Source organism: Onychomys torridus, chromosome 10 (genome assembly GCF_903995425.1).
Source record: "Onychomys torridus chromosome 10, mOncTor1.1, whole genome shotgun sequence".
Taxonomy (NCBI): Eukaryota; Metazoa; Chordata; class Mammalia; order Rodentia; family Cricetidae; genus Onychomys; species Onychomys torridus.
In genome coordinates, this window is record NC_050452.1 from 74058487 (window position 1) to 74086094 (window position 27608).

At 40.6% G+C, this 27608-nt stretch overlaps 1 pseudogene; it reads left to right on the forward strand.

The window, feature by feature from the left end:
- Window positions 1-27138, forward strand: part of LOC118592451 — a 45586-nt pseudogene extending 18448 nt beyond the window's left edge.
- The last annotated feature ends 470 nt before the right edge of the window (window positions 27139-27608 follow it).

Below are 27608 nucleotides of genomic sequence, written 5' to 3' on the forward strand. Positions count from 1 at the left end.
AGCAGTTACACAGGAGTAATTTTATTATGCTCAAAAAGTGGTGGGCTGAAGACATAGGTCATCTGGTAGAATGCTTGCCTAGCGTGCACCAAGCCTTGAGTTTGGTTCCTAGCAGCACATACCTGCATGTGAAGTGCATGCCTGTCATCACAGCACCTGAGACAGATACAGAAGGACCTAGAGACGTTTGGTCCTTGGCTTCATAGCAAACTTTTAGGCCAGTCAAGGGTACATGAGACTGTCTCAAAAAAAACTGATGCATAATTTGTTATTAATGAAAAATGTCTTGGAAAAATCAGTTACATTATTGTCTGTTTCTTGACTTTATCCATTTTTATCCCAAAGCCGACAAATATACAGAGCTTTCTGAGAGACAGCACCAAGTCACAGACAAATTAGCCACCATGTATGCCCAGTCCTCCTTACACAGAGAAATGAGAGCTGAACTGGACCCGCTCTTGGGGGAACAGAGGGCAGGGAGGAGCTCGGCCTTGGAGGAGGTCACGTGTGTCACCCCTTTCTGGCATCAGCTCAGGTGGATTATCTGTCGTTCATTCAAAAATTTCCAGGATTTTACATGGATCACTATAATTCGGGTAATCTGATGAATTATTTTAATTGTATTGTGCAAAAAATTAAGTGGGAACAATCTGTTTCTGAGTCAGTCTACTTCAGGCCACATGTATCTTCTACTCCCATGTATTTTTCATCTCCACTTGGCATATAGAAATAGTCAATAAAGCAAGTAGAACACAGTTAACTTTCTACTTACAGAAAACATTTTAGTGGTTGTTTTTTATTCAGAGGAACTATGATGACTAATCCCAGTAGGAAACTTAATTCAGGGAAGGCAACAAGAAATTCAGCACACCTGGGAGTTCCTCTCACCTGTCTAAATCGAACAAGCTTAAGTCCAGGAATGAGTACGGGAGTCAAAGGCTTCTGTCCTGATGTAACTTTTCATGTGGTGGATGGATGGTAACTGAATAAACAGATAAAGTTGCAACATGTCAGATGAAAGAATGGACTTTGGAGAAAGTCTAAGTAGAGAGGGTGGAGGTGACTGAGGAGGGAAAGGAGGGTGATCTGTAGTTGAAATCATGGGATGAGGAAACAGGGCCATCGATCCCCTCTGGGGAAGCCTGTGCATGCACTGCCTGAGAGATGAGCCCATTGCAGAGTCCTGTTCCTTTACTGGAGTCCAGCGTGAAAGCAGAAGCCACTCCAAGAGTGCAGTTCACACACAGATAGTGACTGGACTGAACAGTGCTCTTCCCTGTCAGCTGACTGGGAGCTGGGGGAAGTGAGGTTCCACTTTTCTTTAAACTGGCTCTGTAACAAGGACCATCATGCCTTAAGATTTTCTGTATTTTAACATGAATGTCACACAGAAATGTGGTTCTTCCAGCTCACTGGGCCATCACTTATTCATTTACATTTTTTCATGATGTTGAGGATTCTGCAGTGTTAGTGTTTGATCCTGGGGCCTCAGCCATGAGAGGACAATCACTTTACCACAGACCTATATTCCTGTCCCTGTCCAGTGAGAACTCACAGTCAGTTCTGCTGGTAGTGAGTTGTTATTGTCAGAATTTAGTTTCTGTTGAGCATGGGAAGGTCGTGTGCTGCTGGCTGTAATGAAACAGCACTTACTTCCTGACATGTGTGCTGCCCTTTTCATGTTTCAATGCTGCTGCCTTCCCAGTGTGTGTGTGTGTGTGCGTGTGTGCGTGTGTGTGTGTGTGTGTGTGTGTGTGTGTGTGTGTGTGTGGACATTCCTACCCTTTGACTTGTACTGTCAGTTGCTCCAGACGCTTTGGTCTTTTACTTGAGTATTTATGTCATAAAAGAGGCATTTTTATAACCATTCTTTTTGGAAAAAAGATTTAATATGACTGGAAAAAAGTGAGTTACATTCATCAAATTGTGTTATTCATTGTTCAGCAGTGAGGCAATATCATGAGGTAAGAAGTGTGTGTGTGTGTGTGTGTGTGTGTGTGTGTGTGTGTGTGTGTGTTAGCAAAGTTAGGTACTGAGGACTAATTTTTAAAACTATTTATTTATTTATTATGTATGGGTGTTTTGCCTGCATGTGCCCTATGTGTATGACCACGGAGGCCAGAAGAAGGCATCAGATCCTCTGGAACTGGAGTTACAGAAGGTTGTTAGGGGTCATTTGTGTGCTGGGAACTGAATCCCAGGCACCATCTACAAGAGCAGCAAGTACTCATAACTACTGAGCCTTATCTCTATACCCTGGGATTGGTTTCTAACTTATCAAATTACATGGGAGGAAGCTTTTCTTAGATCATAATATTCTACTTCTAAAACATTATCGGATAAATAATAAATAGACTCCTTCAAATAAGTTATGTATTTAAGTATTATGTATCCTTACTCCTTTGTTAAGTGAAGCATCTTCTAAAGCACTTTTAATACAAAACCAAAGCAGTGCAGGCTCCTGTGACTGTCTGCACAGACTGAGTAGATGGAGGTAGATGAGGGTCTGGAGGAGTTGGCAGCTTAGATGAGACTTGAGCACAGGCCACTCTGGCTGAGGTTGATGGAGCACAGTGACAGAGATGAGGGGCAATGGGGCACCAGGTGACCCAGGGGACTCTGTCTGACAACAATAGTGCTCGTTCCCACACAGGCACAGACTTCCCCGAGGTGACACAGGGGAGGACCAGCTCCCCCTTCTTAGCACAAAGTCCCACGGCTAGGAACTGGGTTGTGAGTTGTCTTCAGTTTTGTCATTGGTTTGCAGTTGAGGGATCAGGACTAGGTTTAGTGTGTGCTGTGCAGGGCCCTGCCATGAGCTGTCCCCTGGCCTGGGTGAGCTGGTCTCTAACTGAAGAGTAAAGAGAGCCTGAGTTCTTTAAACCACTTGAAGTAGAAACTGCACATGTTTGCTGCACCAGAGTTGAGATCTCAGTTTAGGTGAACACTGTCTCTTACTTTGGTTTGTCCCCAACCTCCCCAGGCGCCTGCATCACCCCCACAACTCCCCCATGTCATCCATGCTTCAGAACCTGAAGTGAGCCCTTCACTGGCTGTTCCTGGTGGAGTGCTGGGAGAAGCCTTAGCTTTTCCAGGGTCTGTGCTGTCAGAGCCTCAGATTGCAGAGACCTTAATCTTCAGTTTAACAAACAGTCTTTTAACATGTGTGTTTTATATTTTTCTATGGACTCTGGGCAAAATATAATGTTTATCTAACTGGGGAGATTTGATTAGGAAACTGTATATCCTAAAATAATGAACAATGTATAGAATACTTTCTATTCCTAATGGAAACTTTTCCTTTTATCTCATTATCTTTTTGAAAGCTGATTATCACAGTCATAATGGCTGTGATTGTGGGCATTGCTTTCCGTGTCCTAAGAAATGATTGTACAGAAGTCCAGTCCAGGTAAGCAAATTTCGATCCTGATTTTGAGAAAAATGTTGTTACTTTGTTCAAGTTCGTATAAATTCATTAAGAATTAGAATTCTTACAAGAACAGAGTAAACATTTTGTCATGTGATAGAATTTAGGTTCATGAAGGCTGAGTGGAAGAACTCACTTTTTCACATATATTTGTGCATAGATCGTATGAAAATATACACACCACACATTTGACATTTTAGCAGTTTTAGTGTATGGAGTAGCTTCATGTTATGTGATAATTACCACACTCTAAATATAGGACATTTTTTTTCATCTTCCCAAATGGAATTTGATAGCTCAGAAAGAAGACTCCACATACTACCCACTCCCAATTCCTAGTATCAACCATTTTACTTTCTGTCATTGAATAAGACTAATGTGGGAACCACAAACTGGAGTCACACAAGTATCTGTGTGTTGTTCTTGTTTGCGTTTTGTTTTTGTTTGTTTTGGCTGGCTTTTTCCATTGCTCTAATGTCCTTAGGGCTCACGAAAGTGTAACATGTGTGTGTATTTCTTGGGCTCTGTAAGACAGAGTAATTGTCCATTGTGTGTGTATGCTGTGTTGCTTCCCATTCATTTGTGGCTAGAAATGTGGTTTGCTCTCACCTTTGGTTGCTATGAACCATGCTGTTGAGTGTGCAAGTACATCTGTTTGAGCTCTGGACTTTTGCACTTGAAGGTAGAAAGCCCTGTGTAGACGGCACATCTTAACCCAACAGAGCATAGACAAGATAGACAGTATAGACACTGTTACAGGAAGCATTCAGACATAAACTCTGAAAAACCTGATGTGCAAATATTCTTGGAAAATGAAGACACAAAGAAAAGAGCTTTCTTAGCTGTTTCTTTATAGTCTTTTTAGAAACTGTGAAATGCTCTTAATTTGTATTTTTTCACTTCCTCTACTACCAGTATTTTATAAGAAGTTGGAGTATGTGGCAATGGCCTTTGCATGTGGTTTGTTTCTTTGTCCTGATTAGTGGTTGATTCTTTGGGTTAGTGTTCTGGTTAGTTTTTTGTCAGCTTGGCACCAGCCAGAGTCATGTGGGAGAAGGAACCTCAATTAAGAAGATTCATCCATCAGGTTGGCTTGTAGTCACATCTGTGGGACATTTTCTTGATTAATGATGAATGTGGGAGGGGCCACCCTGCTTGGGGCAGTGCTACCTCTGGGAAGTTGGTTCTGAGTTCTTTAAGAAAGCAGGCTGAACAAGTCATGAGGAGCAAGCCAGTAAGGAATACTCCTCTGTGGCCTCAGCTTCCATCCCTGCCTCCAGGATCCTGCCTTGAATTCCGGTCTGACTTTCCTCAGGGATGGACTGATCTGGTATACATAAGCCAAATAAATCCCATTCTCCCTAAGTTGCTTTTGGTCAGGGTGTTTACCACAGTAAAAGAAACCTAAGTAGGACAGTTCAAAACACTTCCTCAAGATCATCTATGGAATAAATCTATTAAATTATTTTCAGGGTCAAAACAACATTGTCTTCATCAGTAATGTTCAGGAGGCCAGAGATGCTTCTCATGTTTGGATCCAGCAAAGCCTTCTTATTTTGACCAACTGTATAACTAGGATCTGGGTTTGAATTTTGTGGCATATGAGCACCTCTAGCTCAACAGAATTATAAGGTTGAGGTGGCAGCCAAACATTAAGGAGAAGGCATTGAAAGAAATAATTGGACACAGACATTTATCCTGTGCATGCTTATATGCATATTTAAAACATTTACTGAAAATGTCTGTTAGTTCTAATGTTCATTGGAATGCTATGCACAGTAATCAAGTTAAAGAATTTAAGTGTCTACCATCACATAAATGATAAAGAAAACATGACTCGCCAGGCTAACAGAATGGATACAAAACAGGATCCATCCTTCTGCCGCATACAAGAAACACACCTCAACTTCAAAGACAGACACTACCTCAGTGTAGAGGGTTGGGAAAAGACTTTCCAATCAAGTAGATTTAAGAAGCAAGCTGGTATATCTATCCTAATATTTAACACAATAGACTTCAAGCTAAAATTAATCAGAAGAATTGGAGAAGGACATTGCATATTCATAACAGGAAAAATCCACCAAGATGAAGCCTCAATTCTGAACATTTATTCCCCAAATACAGGGGCACCCACATATGTAAAAGAAACATTACTAAAACTTAAATAGCACATCTAACCCCACACACCAATAGTGGGAGACTTCAACACCCCACTCTTACCAATGGACATGTATGCCAGACAGAAACCTAATGGAGAAATAAGGGATCTAACAGACTCAAATGGACTTAATATATACCTATAGAACACTCCCCCCAACACAAAAGAATATACCTTCTTCTCAGCACCCTATGAAAACTTCTCTAAAATCAACCACAAACCAAATCTCAACAGATACAAAAAACTTGGAATAACCTCCTGTATTCTATCAGACTACCATGGCTTAAAGTTAGATTTCAACAGCAACAACAACAACAACAATTACACAAAGCCTACAGTCTCATGGAAACTGAATACTTCTCAACTGAATCACCAATAGGTCAAGGAAGAAATAAAGAAAGAAATTAAAGATGTCCTAGAATGCAATGAAAATGAATGCACAACATACCCAAACCTATGGGACACTATGAAAGCAGTGCTAAGAGTAAAATTCATAGCACTAAATGCCATCATAAAGAATTTGGAGAAATCTCTCACACTAGCAATTTAACAGCACACCTGGAAGCTCTGGAAGAAAAAGAAGCAAACTCATCCAGGAGGAATAGATGCCAGGAAACAATCAAATTGAAAGCTGAAATCAATAAAATAGAAACAAAGAGAACAGTACAAAGAATCAATGAAACAAAGAGTTGGTTCTTTGAGAAAATCAGCAAGAGAGACAATACCTCATCCAAACTAACCAAAAGGCAGAGAGAGGACATCCAAATTATGAAAAAGAAGACATAACAACAGACAACAAAGAAATCCAGAAAATCATTAGTTCATACTTCAAAACCCTGTACTCCATAAAATTTGAAAATTTAAAGGAAATGGACAATTTTCTGGGTAGATACAACATACCAAAATTAAATCAAGACAATTTAAGTAGACCTCTAACCCCTAAGGAAACAGAAACAGTCATTAAAAGTCCTCAACCAAAGGAAAAAAAGAAAAGAGAAGAAGAAGAAGAAGAAGAAGAAGAAGAAGAAGAAGAAGAAGAAGAAGAAGAAAAGAAAGAAAGAAAGCCCAAGACCTGAGGATTTCAGTTCAGAAATCTACCAGAAGAAGAGTTAATACCACTACTCCTCAAATTGTTTCACACAATAGAGACAGAAGGAACATTACCAAACTCATTTTATGAGGCTATAGTTACCCTGAAACTCAAACCACACAAAGATGCAACAAAGAAAGCGAATTACAGACCAATCTCCATAGTAAACATTGATGCAAAAATACTTAATAAAATACTGGCAAACTGAATCCAAGAACACATATAAAAAAATATACATATCCACCGTGGCCAAGTAGGCTTCATCACAGAGATCCAATGGTATTTCAACATATGAAAATCTGTCAATGGAATAACCATATGAACAAACTAAAAGAAAAAGAAACACATGATCATCTGACTAGATGCTGTAAAAGCCTTTGAAAAAAATCCAACACCCCTTTATGATAAAGGTCCTAGAGAGATCAGGAATACAAGGAACATACCTAAACATAATAAAGGCAATTTACAGCAAACCAACAGCCAACATCAAATTAAATGGAGAGAAACTCAAAGCAATCCCAGTAAAATCAGGAACAAGACAAGGCTGTTCGCTCTCCCCATACTTATTCAATATAGTACTCAAAGTTCTAGCTAGAGCAATAAGACAACAAAAGGAGATCAAGGGGATACAAACTGGAAAAGAAGTCAAACTTTCACTATTTGCAGACAATATGATAGTATACATAAGTGACCGCAAGAATTCTACCAGGGAACTCTGACAGCTGATAAACACCTTCAATAATGTAGGGGCATACAAGATTAACTAAAAAAAAAATCAGTAGCTTTCCTATATACAAATGATAAGTGGGCCGAATAAGAAATCAGAGAAACATCACACTTTACAATAGCCACAAATAATATAAAATACCATGGGTAACTCTAAGGAAGTAAAAGACCTGTATGACAAGAACTTTAAGTCTCTGAAGAAAGGAATTGAAGAAGATATCAGAAAATGAAAAGATCTTCCATGCTATTGGGTAGGTAGGATTAACATATTAAAAATGGCAATCTTACTGAAAGCAATCTACAGTTTCAATGCAATCCCTATCAAATCCCAGCACAATTCTTCACAGACCTGGAAAAAACAATGCTCAACTTAACATGGAAAAACAAGAAACCCAGTATAGCTAAAACAATCCTGTAAAATAAAGCAACTTCTTGAGGCATCACCATCAATGACCTCAACTGTACTATAGAGGTACAGTAATAAAAACAGCTTGGTACTGGCATAAAAACCAACATATTGACCAATAGAATCAAATTGAAGACCCTGACATTAATCTACACATTTGTGAACACCTGATTTTTTGCCAAAGAAGCCAAAACTGTACAATGGAAAAAAGAAATCATCTTCAACAAATGGTGCTGGCATAACTGGATGTCAACATGTAGAAGATTGCAAATAGATCCATATCTATCTCCATGCACAAAATTCAAGTCCAAGTGGATCAAAGACCTCAACATAAATCCAGTTACTCTGAACCTGATAGAAGAAAAGGTAAGAAGTACTCTTGAACACATTGGCACCGGAGACCACTTCCTAAATATAACACCAATAGCACAGACACTGAGAGCAACAATTAATAAATGGGACCTCCTAAAACTGAGAGGTTTCTGTAAGGCAAAGGACATGGTCAATAAGACAAAACAACAGCCTACGGAATGGAAAAGATCTTCATCAACCCCACATCTGACAGGGGGCTGATCTCCAAAATATATAAAGAATTTAAGAAACTGGACATCAAAATACCAAACAATTCAACTAAGAAATGGGGTACAGATCTAAACAGAATTCTGAAGAGAAGAATCTCAAATGGCTGAAAGGCACTTAAGGAATTGCTCAACATCCTTAGTCATCAAGAAATGCAAATCAAAAGGACTCTGAGATACCATCTTATACCTGTCAGAATGGCTAAGATAAGAAACATTGATGACAGCTTATGTTGGAGAGGATGTGGAGCAAGGGGAACACTCCTTTACTATTTATTGGTGGGAGTGCAAACTTGTACAGCCACTTTGGAAATTAGTATGGCTTTTTCTCAGAAAACTGAGAATCAATCTACCTCAGGACTCAATGATACCACTCTTGGGCATATACCCAAAGGATGCTCAATCATACCACAAGGACACTTGCTCAGCTCTGTTCACAGCAGCATTATTCATAATAGCCAGAAGCTGGAAACATTTTAGATGCCCCTCAACTGAAGAATGTATAAAGAAAATGTGGTACATATACACAATGGAGTACTACTCAGCAGAGAAAAACAATGACATCATGAAATTTGTGGGTAAATGGATGGAACTACAAAATAACATCCTGAGTGAGGTAACCCAGAACCAGAAGGACAAACATGTTATATATTCACTCATAAGTGGATACTAGATGTAAAGCAAAGGGTAACCAGACTACAACCCAAAGCTTCAGAGAAGCTAGCTAACAAGGAGGACCCTAAGAGGGACACATTGATTGTCTTGTGAAGGGGAAATAGATGAGATCTCCAAGAGTAAACTGGGGGTGAGAGGGGCAATAGAGGGCAGGGGATGGGTGATTAGAACATAAGGGAATGGGATGTTCAAGCTGGAACAGGGATGGAGTGGGAGAGCAATGAAAGAAATACCATCATAGAGGGAGACATCATGGGGATAGTGAGAAACTGGGTGCCAGGGAATGTAGAGTACTGGTAAGCTTTCTATGATAGTCAAACTTATAGTCATGTTAGTTAAGTTTTCTAGGTATACATAGATATATTTCTATTAGGTATGTAATCTTTGAACACTTTGAAGACCTACAGAATATGGCATTTTAAATGTTTTAAAAACTTAGACTTTCTAGACAGTGAGATATGTCTGCTCCTGGCAACACTGATTTACTTCAAAGAAAAAGATGAGCATTGAAGACACTCCATATGGAGTTTATCTTCTTCTTGGCAAAAATAGCCATTTGGGCAAGAAACTGTTCTTTCCTGGACTGTTTAACAAAATGTTATATCAACTGGACATGCAGGACCCTTAGGAAGGTGACCACTGAACTTTGCAAGGCAAAATGGTCCTTCAGGTTCCTACTTCACAGAGGAAACTGTCAGACATTCTACAGGACACAGAGAAAAGTGACTGAGAGACTCTAGACCTATGGGCTAAAGATGGATGTCCCAACATTGCAGAAGGACTTAGGATGACTGCCCATGCAAATAGCTGTCTCTGACATTCTAGATTTTTAGAAGTTTCTCACAATGTTCTTCCTATTCACTTAAGTAATATTATATTGTTCTGAGGTCTTTGATGTAGTTGAAGATTAGATAGTTAAAATTTCCCTGGTTATGATAAAGGATAAATTAGATATGAAATCTTAGACTCACAAATATAGGATAGATAGGGTATCTTCTTTAATTTTGCCAAATAGAAATAGACCAGATATTGTAACTAAAATTCTTACTTGATAACTCTTTTTTTATATGTAACATTTTTTTTTACTATGTTAAAGTTAAAACCTTCCTTTTGTATAGAAAGAAAGGGGAAGTGATGGATGTCATTCTGTATGCTGTGAATATGTGCTGCTCTGATTGGTTGACAAATAAAGCTGTTTGGCCAATGGTGAGGCAGAATAGGGTTAGGCAGAACATTCCAACTAGAGAGTGAGGAAGGAGAAAGACAGAAAGCAGAGGAGACAATGCTAGCCATCGCCAGAAGAAGCAAGATGTAAAGGTACTGGTAAGCCACAAGCCATGAGGCAAAGTATAGATTTATAGAAATGGGTTAATTTAAGATGTAAGATTTAGCTAGTGAGAAGCCTGAACCATTAGGTCATACAGTTCATAATTATGTAAGCCTCTGTGTGTTTATTTGGGTCTGAGCAGCTGTGGACAGGTGGGACACAGGAAAACTTTCAGCTACAAGGGGAGTTCCCAGAACCTACAAGGATGACCCCAGCTTAGACTACTACCAGTAGTGGAGGGGGTGCCTGAGCTGGCTTACCCCAGTAATCAGATTGGTGAATACCCTAACTGTCATCTAGTAACTTATGGAAGCAGATGCAGAAATCCACAACCAAGAACTAAGACAAGCTCCAGGAGTCCAGTCAAAGAGAGCGAAGAGGGATTCTATGAGTAAAGGGCATTAAGACCATGATGGGGAAACCTACAGAGACAACCAAACCAAGCTAGTGGGAACTCATGAACTCTAGACCAATAGCTGGGGAGCCTCCTTGGGACTGGACTAGGTCCTTTGCACAAGTGAGACAGTTGTGTAGCCTGATCTGCTTAAGGTTTCCCCTGGCAGTAGGATCAGGATCCATTCTTGGTGCATAAGCTGGCTTCTTGGAGTCCACTACCTATGGTGGGGCACCTTGCATAGCCTTGATGCAAGGGAAGGGGCTTTGACCTGCCTCAACTAAATGTATCAGGCTCTGCTGACTCCCCATGGGAGGCCTTACCTTGTTGGAGGAGGGAACAAGGGATAGGTTTGAGGGGGGAAGCTGGGGATGGGAGGATGGAAGAGAGGGGAATCTGTGGTTGGTATCTAAAGTGAATAAAAAATTTCTTAATAAAAATAATAATGAAAAATGTGACTCAAAATATTGCTTATCTTTAAAATGGGACTATGCAACAATGTGAATAGAATTGAAGATTTGAAGAACATCATGCAAAGTAAAATAGTTCAAACCCAGAACAACAAACATCTTTCACTTAGATATGAATTATGAAGCAAATGACCTCCAGGTAGCATAGTGTACACTTCGCCAGGGCAGTGGGGAAAGAGTGTAAAATCTGATAAGTAGGAGAAGTAAGATTTTTTTCCTTTGAAATAAATTGTACAGCACATTCAATCCAATAAATTTGAATACACATTTCGAAGTTTCTGAGAATATATTTCTAGTATTTCTAGTATAGAAATATATTCTGTATAGTATGTAGAATGGTGTATATTTGTAGTGATGGGCAACATCTAATTTAGTTTGATATAATTATTTCACAAAATTGTTAATGAATAATTTTAGTTTTATATCATCAATATGTAACTATAGGTTGTTAATCTACAATTATAATATCTAAAAAATCAGATAAGGAAGTAGATGTTGTATACATGGTTAAATATAGCCAGGGCCATAATATTCCCTTTCTAAGTTCTTGGTTTTGTTGATAAAATATATGAAAGTAAGCTCAAATGGAACTTGAGGACAACTTATTGGAGACACAGAGAGGGAGAAGGCCCTGAGGCATCTCTCCAGTCCTGCTTTAAAAAAAATCTTTTTTATATAGAGAACAAGCTCAACTGGGATAAAAGCATTCTAATGATGAATTTGCTGTTTTCTTTTGCCTCCATTCTCTATGGCCAGAGCCATCCTGCTCTTCTTGCTCACAGGCTTTGAATGTGTCAGGAGCTTGTCTATCAGGGAGCTCTTCATGATCGACTGTGATCGCTTTCTGTGAGTAGCCCCTGCTCCAGGAGCAGGCATTGTAGACCGTGATCAACTTACTTAAATTCATAATGAACCTAGAATGTTATCTCATGAAATCCCAGGCTCCCCCTCCCCATTTTAATTTGTTTAGTTGAAAAGTAAAGAAATTATAAAAATTTGTGTTTACCATTGTTGTGGCACCAGGTGTTTGGAAGTATGTAAAGAGATTACTAATATTAATAAAAAGTGGATGAGAAATCAAGAGCTCAGGTGTCTGCTGCTCAGTGAAGTTTCAAATTTGGGGTGTGGTCATTTAGTACAGTAGTAGGGACCTGAAAATAACAGGAAATCCATGAGCCCCCCCACACACACACCAAAGAAGGAAGTCAGGGTTTCACAGAGCTTATGTGTGGTGGGTTCAACAGAACGTTGGGGTTGGAGAGGTACAGCTGCACAAGAATGAGAGTCTCCTCTTGATGGACGCTGGAAAGAGCCAGACAGCAGCTGAATATAAAAGGGCTGTTTATCTCCTGTGTTTTTCAAACATGGAAGAACCTTTTCCTAGTGGCCTATGCTTAGGATTCACTGTTCTCAAAGATGGCCAAGATTTTCTCCAAGTACATGCCAGGGAGAGGAGTCCTCAGAGAGGAGCTGAGGGCCTCACTCAGTTGGTAGAATGCTTGCATTGTGTGCCTGACACTGTTATATTCACAGTGTCACAAACCCCTGAGCATGGCTGTATTTCAGAAATCCCAGCACTTGGTGTCAAGGTAGAGGCAGGAGGATGATCATACTTGGCTACATAAGAAATTTAAGTCCAGCCTGCACTGGTGACATTATGTCAAAAAAAAAAAGTCAGAGATACAATGAAGACACTGGAGGGGAAGAACTTGGGATTTGAAAAGGCCAGGAAGGGAAAAGACTAGGTTTGTTATCTGGTAAAGATTCACAGTTGTACAGAGAGATTACTGAAGGAGTACATCTGTCCTAAAGAGAGAGCAGAAGGATGTAGTGTCTTGAAGCTGCACTGTGACCTCAGAGTGACAGTGTCACCTTCTTCATGAGACCTGGAAGGAGAGAAGTCTCCATGACCGCTGTCTGAGGTGAGGTAGGAATGAGCTGTTCCTCAGGGAGCCAGCTTCAGAGGGCAGAGACTCTGAGGAGAGAGGGCACATTGGGCTGTTTCCCTGGAGGGACTGTTGTGTGGCCAGAGTGGACAAAACAAGGTAGAGTTATCTGATGGGAAGAATCCTAGTGAGAATGCCATCAGGATGCTGGCCTAGGGATGCTGGTCCCTAAGATGGGGACATGCATGGGAGTCAGCCTGGAGCATAGGGGACACTGTCCTGTTAAGCCCCCTGTGGCGGCAGAAGTCAGTGTAGTCAGCATCTCACCTGTGCCTTGTGGACTAATCTAAGGATGTATAATGTGATCTTTGTCTCTAGACATGAGCATACCAGTGGATACTACAGAATGCCACCATATTTCCTTGGGAAATTGCTGGGTGAGCTGTTACCCAGTTTGTTAGTACCAAGTATTATATTTACTGTTATAGTATTCATCATAGCAGGTAAGTGACAAAGCAAGAGAATGTGTCTTTAGTCTTGGGGGAGCGTGTTTTGGTTTGTACAACTGTGGCAAGTCTAAAGTAGAAAAGCATGAGTAGAAAAGCATGTCTCTACTGTGTGCCATCTAAAACAGGTGTTCAGTGTGAGGAAAGTCTAAGACTTGTTCACAAAATACTACAAGAGCTGTTTATGAAACTGCATTTACTAGAGATTCTGTGTATTGTAATGAATGTAGAAATAATGTACACATTTGAGACAGTGCCAAAGGAGCAAGATCAGGTATTAGATAGCTATCCATAGGTATTGCAAAAGATTTATTTTTCTTTTATTTATGCATTTGAATCTCTCTCTCTCTTTCTCTCTCTTTCTCTCTTTCTCTCTCTCTCTCTCTCTCTCTCTCTCTCTCTCTCTCTCTCTCTCTCTCTCTCTCTGTGTGTGTGTGTGTGTGTGTGTGTGTGCTAAGTGAATGCATTTCTTGGGAAAGCCGGAACAGTTTGTGAGATCTCTTGGAACTGGAGTTACAGAAGAATGTGGGCCACCATGTGAGTGCTGGGAACATAATCTAGGGCTTTTGTAAGAATGGCGTATGCTCTTAGTCAGTGAGCCTTCTCTCTACCCGAGCTGTATATTTTCTTATTTTTTTGTGTAAATGTCTATATATGCAAATAAAATATTGAGGCATGAATAATGTTTCATAAATATGTACATGTACATAAAATATTTAAATGTATACATTATCTTCCTCTACCAGCTTACGAAGAGAGAGGGCAGTAAATTTGGAGTTTTTTGAAATTATATAATATAAATATTATTTACATAATATTTGCAGACTGATCTGTGAATATGGTTAAGCTTCATTCTAGACTGTTTCAAATTTCCATAATTTTCACACATGCACACACACACTCACACAGACACACACATACTCATGCACACACACACAGATACACATAGACACACACACTCACACAAACACAGAGAAAGATAAGCACTGATAAAGCTTAGACTTTGTTTTATAAGAGATCTATCATTCATAACCAGTCATTTAGGCCATGGGATAGCTCTGGGAAATTTGCTTGTCCTCTTGGCCTAACAGCTTGAATCTGATCCTCTGAATCTACAATGGAAGAGAGAATCACTCCAGAAAATTGTCCTTCAGCTCCATAACAAATACACACTATGGCAATTACAAACATTAGCACATGCGCACCCATACCCACACATGTACTGTACACACCATAATAATAAGATAATAACAATAACTTTTAAAACAATTAGACATGGAACTCATCTCCCCCATGATCTAACTTGTGTCCCTGTAACTATTTTAAAAACACAGAACTGTGTAGGACTCACAGCAATAGGTCCATAAAGACTACAAATCAGTTTATGGAACACATTGCCTTCCTGCATAGCAGTTACATGGTGATTTCCTAGAGAAAACTAAAGTTGGAGGCACCTCCTGTCCTCTAGATATCAAAACCTGGAGGCAGGATGTGAAGCAAGGGCCATGGAGAAATGCTGCTTATTGGCTTGCTCTTAATGGCTTCTTCAGCCTGAATTTTTATAGAACCCAGGACCACCTGCCTAGGGATGGCATCATCCACAGTTGTCTAAGAACTCCCGCATAAATCATTCATCAAGAAAATGCCCCACAGGCTTGCCTACAGGCCAATCTAATGCAAGAATTTTCTTAATTAGGGTTATCTCTTTCCATACCACCCTAGCTTGTATAAATCTGACAAAAACTAACCACAGTACTGGTCCCAATTACATTATTAATGCAATTATAATAAACACATGACAATGTGGACATGAACACTTTCTACTGGTAATTCTCCTGTGAGAGAAGGCAGCAGAATTTTGGCCATTGTATTGCCTGTAGCTCCACATGTCAGGATCTCACAAATTGTTCATAATTATGTATAAAAGAGAATAGGCATTATATGTAAAGGTGTTTGTGGCAAGAATAAAAATAAAGCCATATGATGTTGATGGAGAGGCTCATTGGTTAAGAGCACATGCTGTTTCTCCAAAGTCCCCAAATTTGGTTCTGAGCACCTAGATCATCAGGCACATCGGGCAGCTTTCACTGCAGCTCTAGGAGACCTGATGCCCTCTTCTGGCCTCCAAAGGCAACTGCACACTTATGGCATACATTCCCACAGATACACATTAACATGAACATGAATAAAAGTAGAATAAATCTTTTTTAAAAAAGAAACTATAAAGGCTGGGTGGTGGTGGCGCACGCCTTTAATCCCAGCACTCAGGAGGCAGAGGCAGGCGGATCTCTGTGAGTTTGAGGCCAGCCTGGGCTACCAAGTGAGTTCCAGGAAAGGCGCAAAGCTACACAAACAATTTTGTGTACTCACACGGAAGAAAGCAATTATTAAATTGAAGACTCGGAATAGTAGGACGGCTCTAAAATTGTTAGTAGTCTTTTTGGTGATTGAAGTATTATTTGAAAACTGTACAGTTGTCTGGTGTTAGGTGGCTGGACTAACCCCACTTTTTCTTTCTAAGGAGTAAAAACAAGCGTGAATGGTTTCTTCACTATGATATTTACTGTCATGATGTTGGCTTGTTCTGCCAGTTCCCTGTCATTGTCTTTGAAAACAGGGGTGAATGCAGCAGCTATACCAACACAACTTGTGGCTGTCTATTTTATATTCATGCTGGTGAGTGTGAATTGTGTTTTTATAAGAGGAAAGTTTTCCTTTGTATTCCTTATTGCACATGTACATGCTTGACACATCAGAACTTGGGACATGAGGTCTTGTGCTTAAGCTTATTGTCATCTGCAGGAGAGAAGAAGCCGCCTTTCCTCCTAGGCTTTGTAGCTACTGCTTTGATATCAGTTCTATGATGTGGTTAACATGCCGTTTCCAGTGAGCGCTTAACAGACTTTTTTTGGGATCATATTATAAAACAATAATAAATTGGATCTTCAAGAAAGTGGTATGATTGGCTGATTCCCCAGAACAAGGCAGATTGCAGCCTTCCTTTCATGCTGCTGTGAGAGACTTGTCTGCTGTTTAACCACAGCAAGGTGATTTGGATTATTCAGTCGTCTCTAATGGGAAGCAAAGGTCATGGTTAATGTAAGTATTCATTACAAGGAGTCTTTCTCAGGATTCACTTGTATTCTGTAAAGGGTTAGAATAGTGGAAGATTCCAGACTCTTAAGTACTAATCAGTCTCCTGAGTTAGCATACTTCTGCTCATCTTTCTGTAATCGGTTACCCTGTCTTAATCTTTCGAGCACCTAAATTACACACAGTTGGCGGTGCTGTTGGAGAAGTTCTGGAACCATAGGGAGGTAGAGATTTGATGGGGAAGCTGGCCCTCTGCGGGTTGAGGGACACGGGTGTTTATAGTCTTGTCCTTCTTCCACCCCCTCTCTTCTTTGCATTGTCATGTGAAGATGTGAACATTTATCTTCCTCTCCCACTTCCTTGCCTGTTGCCTGCTGCCTGGTGCCATGTGCCCCTGCCAAGATGTGGAGCCCTCTTATGGCTGTGGAAACCTGAGGCCAAAGGAACTGTCCCTTCTACAAGTTCGCTGACCATGGTGCTGAGTCACAGCAACAGGAAATCAACTGTTATGTTTCCTGTCACTCTCGCCATTCTCCCCTCCTGGGCGCATGCTTTGTTCTGCTCTTTGTCAATGACTGGGTCCACTTAGCGCTGCCCATATGTGCCTGCCTGTAGGGACATCTACTGGAGCAGGGGTAGGCTTGCAGGGGTCACATCCTTAAAGAAAACTAGCTCCCCCTCCTGGCAGCCAGCGGCTTCCAATAGCTCCTCAGGTAGGTGTAGGACTATAGATGAATTTCTAAATGGTCTTAATTAAAAACAAACAAACAAACAAAAAACCCTCAGGTGCCAGGTATTGGAGTGAATTCTAAAAGATCAGAGAGACAGAACAAGCCACAGCCAACCTCACCTTGACAACTCCTCATCTGATCCTGTTACCAAGAATCTTCAGACTGGAAGCTTGTGAGTCCTCTTCCAAATGGATCTCAACTGAACTGCTGCTAAAAGCTTAAAAGCTTAAAAGCCTAAAAAGCCTCTAGTTCCTAGTTCTCATGCCTTATATACTTTTCTGCTTCCTGCCATTACTTCCTGGGATTAAAGGTGTTGTGTCACCATGCCTGGCTGTTTCCAGTGTGGCCTTGAACTCACAGAGATCCACATGACCCCTGCCTGCCAAGTGATAGGATTAAAGGTGTGTGTGCCACCACTTTCTGGCCTCTATGTCTATTTAGTGGATGTTCTGTTCTCTGACCCCAGATAAGTGTATTAGGGTGCACAATATATTGGGGGACACAATACCACCACATAGGACTTCATGTCCACCTCTCCCCTCCTTGCAGGGATATCGTCTGTCTTGATCTTGCACAGGTGTTGCCCATGTTGTCACACTGCACTGCATTCCTATGTGTCACTGTCCAATAGTGACAGGAGAACCCTGTTTTGTTGTAGTTGTCCACAGCCTGGCTGTTACAATCCCTCTAGCCTCTTTCATCCTGATCCTTGATCTTTGGGAGGAGGGGTGTGATATACAGATGTCCCATTCAGGGATGGATCCTCTGTAGTCTTTCTTCTCTGTATGTTGACCTGTGGTGGGTCTGTGTTAATAACCATCTCCTGAAAAAGGAAGCTTCTCTGATGAAGGTCTGAGGTGTACTAATCTATGAATGTCAGTACAACACATTAGAAGTCCCTTTAATACCACATCCATGAGTTGGGGGTTTAGCTCATTGGTAGAGTGCTTGCCTAGCAAGCGCAAGGCCCTGGATTCGATCCTCAGCACAAAAAAAAAAAAAGAAAGAAAGAAAAAAAGAAAGAAAGAAAAATACCACATCCATTTAGAAAAGTAACAGTAGATTCTCCTCTGGGACCTATGACTCGACTAGACACAGCGTTGTAGGTGATTTCCATCTTGTAGAGCAGGTCTTAAATACAATTAGAAAATGAATGGTGTGTCACTGTCATTATAGTAGTCTGTCCAGTGTCCCTCATGTATTACCTTCACCCCAAGAAAAACAAAAAGCAGAAAACATCTAGGTGGGATGGCCATTGTATTGTAGTATATTTACAACTTCACCCCACACCTCTGTAGTGGATAGGCATCCCAGCATTGGCCTGGAAGTTCCAACCCCCACTGAGGCTTCAGTAATGGTCACGCCCACAAGGCGGGGCAGAGGAGGAAGCAGAAGACGAAGGATCGGGAAGAACGCACACTCTTCGTTCCCGGACTCTGGATGCTGGAGGTAGACCGAGCAGAGTTCTCCAGAGAACAATGCCGGATTGTGCTATACCCTTGCCAGACCCTGTAACCTACCCCCTCATTTGTAAGTACCCCACAAAATAAACCTCCCTTTTAACTACGTGGAGCGGCCTTAATAATTTCACCAATATCTGGCACCCAACGTGGGGCACGAACCCACGACCCTGAGATTAAGAGTCTCATGCTTTACCGACTGAGCTAGCCGGGAATCCCCTTCCCCATATTTCAGCACTTCTAGTTAACTGTCCATAGTAACAACACCCAGTCAAGATGTAAGTCACCACATAGAGGAGATAAGGATAAACAGATGGAAAGTTCTGTCCCATCATATTCAGGATTGGACTCAAGTCCTCTGCAAAGCCTGACAGTCCAGACTGCAGACTAGTTTCTGTAAAGGAAGCCATGGCATTCTGGTTCTTAGAACTAAAAGCCTGAAACATCCTCAGGTGCTCCTTTTGGGGCATGGTGATGGTGTTTGCATCTCCCCCATTGCTGGGGTGCTGGACTCCCAGGGCATCAGGCCGTAGATAAACATGGTGCTTGTGGACCAGTCAATCTGTAGGAGATTGGCTCTGCTGCCATCCCAGAGAAAGGACCCTACAGCACAGCAGAAACAGCAAGGTCTAGGAACCATGTCAAGGAGTTCTGCCCATTCTTGGTTCCTGTCCTTCTACCCCAGAATGTAGAAGGGAAGTCTAGCCACCTTCCAGAGCCCCGAACTACCTGAGCATTGTTATAGAAGATTTTTTTAAAAATGAAATGTGCTTCTATATTGACTCCAGTGCACTGGGTGGAGGGTTAAAGAGGATTGAATGTGTACATATAAATAAGATGGAAAGAGCCTGTGTGACCCCTCCCCCTTTCCCTTCTCATGTGTGATTATATATTTAAGGGGGAGAGTATGGGTTCATAACAGAATAAGTTTGTCCCAGAGAATATGTGGCTGAAAATTTCATGAGTACACAGAATATTATGATGTTAAACTGTCTCCTGGAAGTCTCCCTACATTCTGTGAGGTAGATTGGCCTTTGTTGGTTAAGATTTCAGATGAAATTCTACAAATACCAGAGAAACAAGTAAACAAACTAAAAGAAAACTTCAATATTCACTGGTAGGAATGCAGAGGCCTCCTCTCTTCCCCATGCTGCTGCTGGTATGATGAAGACTATCTTAGAGTAACTCAGAACTAAAGAGATTTGTTTAAGATTAGAATTGCTCTCAGAAGGGCTAGAGCCTCTCTCTACATGAATGTTATTCCTATCTTAGGGAGTCCACAGCCCTTCCCACCAGGGAAACTAAAATCAGTTTCTCATCAATTGTGTTAAGGATCTCTCCTCCACTTTCCTTTCTCTTAGGTTACAAAGTTTTCACCCAGATTCCTCTGCCAACTTTTCCAGCCCATGGTTTCCTACTTGGGGACCACATGCTGCTAAAAATCTGAAAAACAAATAAAAGAGAAAATAAATTGAAAGAGACCTGGGAGGCCCCTTCCTGTGCCCTTAACTGAGAGCACAGTCCAGAAGGTTGAAGAGGTGGGACACTTTACACCCAAGAGAAAGGCTGCTGACATCACTGCCCAGGGGAAATGCACAAAGTCAGCACAAGGAAAATGTTAAGATTGAAAAAAAAATCCTGCTTATTATTTTTAAACAATAATGGAAACTTGTTAATTTAACTAAAACAGTTTTTCTACTAACAGTTCAATTTGATGACTATCTAGTCTTACCCTTACTTAAAAAAAAAAAAAAAAAAAAAAAAAAAAAAAAAAAACCATAAACAAACAATTCGAGCTAATCAACTGTCTCACTTATCCAGAGGGCCTGATCCAGTTGGGGGCTCTTCAGCTATTGGTTCATAGTTCATGTGTTTCCATTAGTTTGGCTATTTGTCCCTGTGCTTTTTCCAATCTTGGTATCAACAATTCTTGTTCATACAATCCCTCCTCTTTCTCGCCAATTGGACTCCTGGAACTCCACCTGGGGCCTGGCCGTGGATCTTTGCATCTGCTTCCCTCAGTTATTGGATGAGATTTCTAGCACGACAGTTAGGGTGTTTGGCCATCGAATCACCAGAGTAGGTCAGTTCGGGATTTCTCTTGAACATTGCCAGTAGTCTACAGTGGAGGTATCTTTGTGGATTTCTGGGGACCGCTCTAGCACTTTGCTTCTTCCTATTCTCATGTGGTCTTCAGGATGTGAGGGCGATCTGCGACATCTGTCACCCCATTGATCGCCAGGGTTGATTTGGCTGATCTGGCTGGCTAGGTGGGTGTCCTCTTCCTCCCTCACCACTCCATGTGCGTCCCTCCCAAAGCTGCATGCTCAGTAGAAGAGGACGACCTTCCCTGAATAGAGGAGGACTGGTCTTTAGTCAAGGGTATATGAGTAGCTGTGCTCCCCTGCTAGAACCTCCAAACAAGCTCTCATGTGGTCTTCATTTATCATGGTCTGTTGTTATTCCTCGTTCTCCCTCTCTGTTCGTGATCCAGCTGGGATTGCCCGCTCCCCTAAGCTCTCTTTTCCTCAAACCCTGCCCTTTATTGCCCCCACTCATGTCCAGGTTGTTCATGTAGATCTCATCCTTTTCTCTGTCATTGGGTGATCCCTGTGTCTTTCCTAGGGTCCCGTTTTCTAGGTAGCCTCCCTGGAGTTGTGAATAGCAGTCTAGTCATCTTTGTTTTACATCTAGTATCCTCCTATGAGTGAGTACATACCATGTTTGTCTTTCTAAGTCTGGGTTACCTCACTCAGGAGGAGCCCCCAACTGGATCAGGCCCTCTGGATAAATTAGACAGTTGTTTAGCCTGAACTGTTTGGGAGGCACCCAGGCAGTGGGACTGGGACCCGTCCTTAGTGCATGAGCTGGCTGTTTGGAACCTGGGGCTTACACAGGGACACTATGCTCAACCTGGTAGGAGGTGACTGGACCTGCCTGGACTGAATCTACCAGGTTGAGCTAAATCCCCAGGGGAGTCTTTGCCCTGGAGGAGATGGGAGCAGTGAGTTGGGAGGGAGAGGTAGTGAGGGAGTAGAGGGGGGAAAGACAGGGGAATCCATGGCTGATATGTAAAATTAAATTAAATTATAAAATAAAAGAAAAAAAGAGAAACAAAACAAACAAACATAAACATAAAAAACATAAACAGAAAGCTTTCTTGGATTGACAAGTACATGTGTCTCAAATTGTCCTCTTTGGATTATCCAGGCAGTCTTTAAAATTAATTCTCAAAAGGAACCTAACAATACCTCATTAACTAGAGGACATGGTGGTAGGATTCACTTTGCTTTTACAATTTTGATAAATGTGCATATAAAACTGATGTAGAGAATTAAATATCTAGGTGAGCTGTGTTAACTGTACAGGGCATGTGCCCAAGGATTGACTGCTACATTTATGTGGCAGGACATCCCCAGGCTCAAGTGTCCTTTTCCTTTGAGTGAGACCGTGGTCCTACCAGAACAAATGGCATGTTGTCCTCTTTATGAGAGAAGGACACATGGGGTGGTAAAGTTTGCCAGAGTCTGTTGCTCTTGTTCCCAGATGTGCAGACAGGCCCACTGATAGCCTATTATCAATAGAGAAGATGTGTTATTCCTCACACAACACTGGCATGGATTCTTTCACCATTGGGTGGGGATACCTCCAACAGTTTTCTTGTTCAGCATGGTTTAGCTAATCTTAGTCTTTTGCATTTCCATGTGAATTTTAGTATTTTTTCCATTTATGTGAATTGTATTATAATTTTTATGGGGATTGCATTGAATCTGTGGATTGCTTTTGGTAGAATCGATATTTCATATTTATCCTACCAATCTATAAGCATGTGAGGTCTATCCATCATCCAGTGTCTTCACAGTTTTCTTTTCAGTGTCTTAAATTTTTTTATTGTACAAGTACTTCATTTGGTTATATTTATTGCAATATCCCCTTCTTCCTCCTTTTTTTTATTTTTGTGAATGAGATTCTCACTCATTTCTTTTCTATTTTGTTTGTAATTTGTACTTAGAAAAGCTCCCAACTTTTCTAAGTACATGTGATAAAACATGGTGTTTTATCACAGGCACAGGAAAGGAACTAAGACAACTGGTTATTGTATAAAGTTTCTAAATGGGACCTGAAAACTAGTTATGGAGCCAAACGTTGTATTTTTGTAGAAGCATTTGGTCAGAACAGTGTGAATGCATGCACACAGTCATTGTTTTACATATTCTAGTGTACATTAGAGAAGATAGGGCAAGTTTATATGAACTTTTGTGCTGTCCCTTGTTCATCATTCATACTGCATACATAAATTAGATATTATAAGGAATATAAAGAGGATTTTAAATATGTAGGATGGGTATATTTAAAGTTTAAAGGATGTGCACAGCTTACATGATGTTTTAAAGATAAACAGCATAAGCATCTGAGGGTTTGGCTCCTGCAGAGTGGAGTGGCAGGTCCTTACTTAAAAACCACAAAGAGCCTTGGATTTGAAAAAGAAGAAGAAGAAGAAGAAGAAGAAGAAGAAGAAGAAGAAGAAGAAGAAGAATTCCGTTTAGATTTTCCTGAAAGCATGCTTTAAAGAAGTGGTGTGAGCAGAAGCAGTCAGAAGGATGAAGGGGTCTTGAAGAGGGGGGATCTTGTCTGGAATTCTTAGTCACTGAACTGGATCTAATTGGTGTCTCTGTTCTTTGTAGTTTTTCTCAGGTCTGTCAATATATTCAGAACACTTAGTACGTGGGCTCTCATGGATTCTATACATTAACATTCCTCATTATGGATTTACAGTAAGTTGTCCTGTCTGTCACTGTACTTGGGGTCTCCAACTGTAGCAACTGAAATGAATCCCAACCGAGTCCTTTCCCCAGCTGTCATCTCTGACCAGCAGCTGCCCAGGATTTTCCTTCCAGGAGCAAAAGATGAGAATTTTCCTGTTAATTCTAGCCAAGGGTCAGTGAGTCATTTGGGATTTTCCCCAGTCACGTGTTATTTGAGAGATATAAAGGGTGAGAAAAACCCCAGGGTAAAGAGGAAAGGTAGATGATATGATGAAAAGCATACAGTTGTGATTATGCCCAATAAGGAAATAGTGAAAAGATCAGGGACTAGATATAAAAATCTATATCAGGAAATTAAAAGAAATAGAAACCATGTGATAGCCATAGCCATATTAGATTTGCTAAGCCTTCTCTGCAGTAAAGTGTGTCTTAACAGACTTTCTTACTCCAATGATCACAACTGATTTTGATGAAAAGAAGCAAGAAAATATTGTTACTATAAATCAATAGTATTGTTTTAATTACAGTGTTTACATGGTTATGGATTAGGCAGAGAAGGAGGTGCCTGAGGTAACCTGGTTAGAGAGTCCACCTCTTAGTAATTGGGAAGCACCATCATTTCAATCCTAAGGCTCCTGAGTGTGAGGGAAGGGCACTGCTTTACTGGGCAGACTTGGTGGAGGTTGTTCGTTTAAAAATATATTTGGAAATTACATCCCAGATGTATCTTGAATTTATAGTTGTATTTATTCTTTGGAAACTTACATGAAATACTAAACTCTTTGCCTTTCCCTGTTCCTGTTTGTGTTACAGGCTTTGCTGTACAATGAATTCCTAGAACAAAATTTCTGTCCAGAACATAACACAGCAGAAGTCAGTAGATGTGAGAACTATGTAATGTAAGCTGGATTTCATTGTCATAATGGGGACATAGAAAGCTCCTAGACTTAGAGGGGAAACCCATCCTTTCAGGAATAACACTGTCCTCTTCCAGTTCCCCAGAGAGAATCATTGTAACCAATACATATGTGGATGTGTTTTAATTCTACTGCTCCATGGTGTAGATAATGTGCAGAAAGGGTTTTGGAGGCCTTCAAAAAATTGGTTTCGGTGTCTTGATTGTGGATTTGAGTTCCTTGTTTCAGAACATTTGAGTTGGACCTAGGCTGCTCTGATAGTTAACAAGGGCACACAGTTTCTACATGTACAGATTATGGTACCTGTGAGCAGAGCCCAAGAATATCAGGACAGCAAGGGCTAAAGTGAGTGAGCTTTGCCTGCCACAGCATTCAGGGTCTTCCCTCTGCCTCATGCTCTGGAAGATTTTAAGAAATCAACAGCTAATGTGTGTGTGTGTGTGTGTGTGTAAAATGTCCTACCAGAGGACATGTCCTGCAATGAAATACACACATATTTCAGTATCTTAAGAAGGAAATATCATTTATGTCTAATACCATTAAAATAGAAACAAAGATTTTTTTAATAAAATTAAAGCATATTGTTTTAAAGTTTTAATACTTTCTCTTTCTAAGATTGGTCTCATTGATTTAATTTTGATATATAAGTGAGAGAGGAACATGTGTTTGAATTACTGATAAGAAAAAAATTGTGGGGAGATACCTTATTTACCACATCTCCTCTTTCCTGGTGTGGTCTGGCATCCTAATTGAAGTTCCTTACCAGTTTCTTGTCAGAAGGATGTTGATAGTGTTGTTGGTTGTTTTTGCTCTTTTGCCCCCCCCACCTATCTCCAAAATAAATCACACACAGAGGCTTATACTTAATTATAAATGTTCAGCCTTAGCTTGCCTTGTTTCTTGCCAGCTTTTCTTTACTTTAAATTATTCCATCTATCTTTTGCCTCTGGGCTTTTTCCTTTTCTTACTTCTGTTATCTTACTTTCACTCTACTCTGGGGCTAGCTGTGTGGCTGTGTGGCTGGCCCCTAGCATCCTCCTCTCCTTATTCTCTTGCTCCTTCTTCTTTTTCCCCACTTACTTATCCTTCTATTTATTCTCTCTGCTCGCCATCCTTAACTATCCTTTCTCCTGCCTTGCTATTGGCATGGCAGCTCTTTAGACCATCAGATGTTTTAGACAGGCAAAGTAACACAGTTACACAGAGTTAAACAAATGCAGCATAAAAGAATGCATCACATCTTTGCATCATTAAACAGATGCTCCCCATCACAAAGGTAACACATGTTAAAATAATATTCCACAAACAGATGAGTGAAGTGAGACCAGAAGTGGGTTATCCACAGACCTTGTACTCACAAAAGGATTGTTCTCACAAGAGGAATAAGAAATCTACCCTTTCAGTAGATTTGAGAACTGTTAAATCCTATGAGATACAAAGGGATGGAGACACACAGGAATGGAAACACACAGAGATTGAGACACAAAGAATGAAGACACACAGAGATGGAGACACACAAAGATGGAGATACACAAGAGTAGAGACCTACAAGAATGGATATACACAGGGATGGAGACACACAGGGATGGATATACATAGGGATATACATAGATAATAGATACGGAGATACATAGGTGGTAATTATAGTGTATCCAGAATTTTTAGCAGTGGCTGCTTTTCTAACCTTTATCTGTGCCCCTGCATCCTGTTGTGCTCCAATTGCTGCACAGGCTGTGTCTGAAGCCACAGGCTGCTGTGGATGTTCCATAGCTGAGCATCCATGGTTGTCATTGCTGTCTTAGTTCAGGAGTTGACAGGAATTGACTGACTCCTGTCAGAAATCCTTAGTCTCTACCAGTCCTGGTTCTAGAATTTAATGCTGTGTTCTTTTGCACAGGTGTCTACTATGTCAGCAGAATTGCACAAAGCTTTGATCTCTTAGATTGTCTGTGTGTCATTATGAAACTTTAGTTTTCCACTTTGGGAGAAACATGTACTTCATCCATGCCTTTGCCCCTTGAGGAGAGGGCAGCATTGTAGATTTAGAAATGAGTGACACAGTGAAACTACAAAGTTGGGTCTTAATGTGACTCTCTAAACTGGGCATAGTTTACTGAGCCTACTTTCTCTAATGCCTTTAAATAGATGTAATAGCTAAGCCTCTTTGGATGGTTTTTGAAATTAACAAAGGAACATGAATCAAGTAGGTAAGATTGATATAATATATAACAAAATAGTAAATACAACATTACTAATATCAATTAAATATAAAGAAAAAAGTTTTAATGATATGTAGAAACTGAGTTTTTGAAAGGAAGCAACAGTGAATGTTCTGAAAAAACTTTGACTTTATTTTGTGTGTGTTTAATTACAGGTGTAGTGGTAAAGAATTCTTGACAATCCAGGGTATCGATCTCTCATCATGGAGCTTCTGGAAGAATCATGTGGCCTTAGCTTGTATAATGATCATCCTCTTTTCAATTACCTATGTGCGATTATTAGTTCTTAAGAAAAAGAGACATTTTTAAAATCACTCTTCCACTTTCTTTGAATTCATCTGACATTTAAAGAAATTAAAACTTTACCTGTGGGTGGCCATGTCAGAGGAGCAGCAGGGGACACCTGAACATCAGGAGTTCAGTCACCAGAATACAAGGCTCTTATGGGTGAATCTCTGATAGACAAGACCCCAGGGGCTTTGTCTTCAGAATGTCTCTTGCTACTTCTGTGCCTTCACATGTTTGCTGCTGCCATTTTTCTCTGGAATGAATTGTGTGAATAGGGGTGGGGAATGCCCACTGCCCTTAGTGTTTATGTATCTCATGGAAATGTCGTGTTCTTCTGACCATTTTTACCTGTGGATTATTATGAAGACAATTCCCTCTTAAGCTTCACTGTTTAACTGATTTTATACATTAATAGTGGTAGTTTAAATAGAATTTTGAGGACTAAGGGTTTTAACAAATGTAGTAAGGGATTATGCTAGAGGTTGGTTTAG